Source organism: Triplophysa dalaica, chromosome 22 (genome assembly GCF_015846415.1).
Source record: "Triplophysa dalaica isolate WHDGS20190420 chromosome 22, ASM1584641v1, whole genome shotgun sequence".
NCBI lineage: Eukaryota > Metazoa > Chordata > Actinopteri > Cypriniformes > Nemacheilidae > Triplophysa > Triplophysa dalaica.
This window is the reverse complement of record NC_079563.1, coordinates 4,426,976-4,430,395: the sequence shown is the minus strand read 5'-3', so window position 1 is coordinate 4,430,395 and position 3,420 is coordinate 4,426,976. Positions and strand designations below refer to the sequence as shown.

At 42.4% G+C, this 3,420-nt stretch overlaps 1 pseudogene; it reads left to right on the top strand.

Moving 5' to 3' along the window:
• Positions 1-427: 427 nt before the first annotated feature.
• On the top strand, positions 428-2,307 carry LOC130412137 (uncharacterized; annotated as a pseudogene).
• Positions 2,308-3,420: the final 1,113 nt, after the last annotated feature.

Genomic DNA, 3,420 nt, shown 5'->3' with positions numbered 1-3,420 from the left:
ACGCCCTGTCGGGGGCCGGGCTGCGGCGGGGAGGATACCCTCCGTTTGCCTCTTCACTGTCGAAAAACTGTTTGAAGTCTTCGGCTGTGTCACCAAGCAGTCCACGCTGCGCGATGGGCGCATCAAGAAAGCAGACTTCCATAATCTCACATCTGTGCAAGGTTGAGCCAAAGGTTTCTCTTTTGGACCACAAGAGTGGACGACGGATTTACATCCACGGGATCCTGCATATCCCCACCGCCGCTAGCTGCCACAGATAGCTTAGCAGCCGCTTTCGAGCAGGAAGCAGACGATGTTTTGGCTGTGTCCAAGCAAACACAGCCATCAATGACCGCAATACCGCGATTGACATGTCTCATCCATGAACGTTGCGTCAGCATGCTGGGGACCCGGACATGTGATGCAGGTATCATGCCTATCTGGCTGGATGACGGGCGGTCACACCAAAGACTTCAGCAGCGAGACATGCCTGGCAACACGTGCACACTGAAGTAGAATTTGCTCTTTTAGAAATATGCTCTTTGAAGACACCTCTGACCAACTACCGAAACGCCCAGGGAAATTCATTGTAGACCCAGTACGAAGAATCGAAGATCACTCAGCATAATCCTTGCAGGTTCCGAAGAACAAAAAGGTGAATGAATGGTCAGATCATCTTCCCTTTTTACTGGTATGTACGGGGCGGAGACTGGTGTGCCGTCCCATTCGCCAAGTTCAATGGCCTTTTTCAAAGTATATTCGGAGATGATAGGTTCTCAAGTCAAACCCCATTTTGTCAGTCTCGACACAACATTGATAGACCGACAGAAATGGAACTAATGATTGTTAATATGTGTGGAAATGAACAAGAATTATATATTTACTTTAAAAAAGCATTAAAAAAGATATACCAACTGAAGGCTCGTCATGGGCAGATAAATACAAAGCAGTTTTGAATTGAAAATGTGTCAATGCTAAATCAGTTCAATAAATCTTTTACAGGTCATGTCATAATGCTATACTCATAAATAAAGGTGTTTGTTGAAGAAAACTCAACATCTCTGACCATCATCGACACTCCAGGATACGGACACACCGAAGGATACGAGAAAGACAAAAAGATTTCTGAGTATCTATTCAAATTATTTTCAGATAAAGATGGGATTTGTCATATTGATGCAGTGTGTTTTATGCTGAAGGCGTCACAGAATCGTCTTTCTGAAAAAGAGCTTTTCACATGTGACTCGGTTCTGTCTCTGTTTGGTAATGATACAAAGAACAACATCGTGTTTCTACTAAGGCCGTAAAAACTGCCGAAATACCCTGCAGAACAGATGAAGACAATAAACGTGTTCACTTCTTATTCAACAACCAGCAGAAGGAGGAAATAGAGAAGCGATGTGAGCAAGTTTTGAAATCAGCCTGGCAAATGGGAGATGAGAGCATGGCTGAGTTCTTCTTACTCCTGGAAGAAGAGAACAGAAAAAGTGTTCAGATGACATTAGAAGTTTTGAAAGAGCGAGGGCGACTTGAGGCCTGTGTCTCTAATCTGGTGGATCGAATCTTAGAGAATGAGAAAAAAACTGTAGAACTGAATGCTCTGCTCTCAGACAGAACAGAGACAAGATTGAGAAATGTGAAAATTTTCAATTTAAAGTCAACAGAGTTGTCAAAGAACAAGTCACCATTGGAAATTCATTAATGGACAGTAAGGCCACCTGCTGCTCTGTCTGTAAGGAAACCTGTCATAGTGAATGGGGCTGCTGGTGGGCAAAAGATCCCTCAGACTGTTGGGTCATGGAAAAAGAGTGGTGCACTGTGTGTACAGGGAGGTTTCATCACAGTCAACATGTCAAAGAAAACAAGAAATATGAGACAGTTACAAAGGAAGTCACAATGACATTTGATAATCTCAAACAGAAGTATGAAGACACTGAAGAAATGATTTTAACCGGCTTTGACAGAAACAGATATGAAAACACACAAAAAAAACATGAAATGAGTGTGAAAGAGTCTGAGAATATGACAAATATAGAACAACAAATGGCCATTGATCTGGAGAAGATACAAAATGAAAAGTCCAAACTCCTGGGTAAAGTTTATGTGACTATCACACCTCTTTGTGATATTGCATTAAAAGCAGACAGCGCTTTCACTCTTCAACATATGGAGTTCTTGATTCCAAGACTGAAGGAGGAGGGAAAAGAGGAATGGGTGAAAGATCTGAAGAAAGCTGGAGAAGAGAGGAAGAACAAGGGGGCTGTACAGCATCTTATGGCTTTTGGACAACACAAATGGAAACCACTTCTCAAAAGTGGTAAAAATTAATACATTTTTTAAAAACAAAACGAAAAAAGCAAAATAGATGTATCAGGGTATCTTCCAATCATTTGTTTTTTAATTTCATACTGAAATCAGAAAAAAAAGAATGAGCTTAAATATTAGATACAGTTCTGTTCAAAATTATTCAACCCCCACTGAAATTGATTGTTTTGGTCGGTCTGACATTGATTATGATCATTCAGTCATCCTGCTTACAATTAAATCAAAGAGGCACGTGTAGGTCAGACAAATATAACATAACATTTATAATGAAATAACCACAAATGTCTTTTCTGAGCTCACATCATTATCAGTTTTATTCAACCCCCAAGTGACATTCAATCTTAGTACTTAGTACAACATCCTTTTACAGTTATAGCAGCTTTTAAACGTGAAGCATAGCTTGACACAAGTGTCTTGCAGCGATCTACGGGTATCTTCGCCCATTCATCATGGGAAAAAGCCTCCAGTTCAGTCACATTCTTAGGCTTGCGCACTGCAACTGCTTTCTTTAAGTCCCACCAGAGGTTCTCAATCGGATTTAAGTCTGGTGACTGCGATGGCCACTTCAAAATGTTCCAGCCTTTAACTGCAACCATGCTCTACTGGACTTGGAGGTATGCTTGGGATCATTGTCCTGTTGAAAGGTCCAACGTCTTCCAAGCCTCAGGTTTGTGACGGACTGCATCACATTGTCATCCAATATCTCCTGGTACTGAAGAGAATTCATGGTACCTTGCACACGCTGAAGCTTCCCAGTACCTGCAGAAGCAAAACAGCCCCATAGCATGATTGACCCCCCGCCATGCTTCACAGTAGGCAAGGTGTTCTTTTGTCCATAGGCCCTCCTCCAAACATAGCGTTGATCCATGGGCCCAAACAGTTCTAATTTTGTTTCATCAGTCCACAGAACACAATCCCAAAACTTCTGTGGTTTGTCCACATGACTTTTGGCATACTGCAGTCGACTCTTCTTATTCTTTGGGGAAAGCAAGGGGGTGCGCCTGGGAGTTCTGGCATGGAGGCCTTCATTACGCAGGGTGCGCCGTATTGTCTGAGCAGAAACTTCAGTACCCACATCTGACAAATCTTTTCTCAGTTCCTCAGCAGTCACACGGG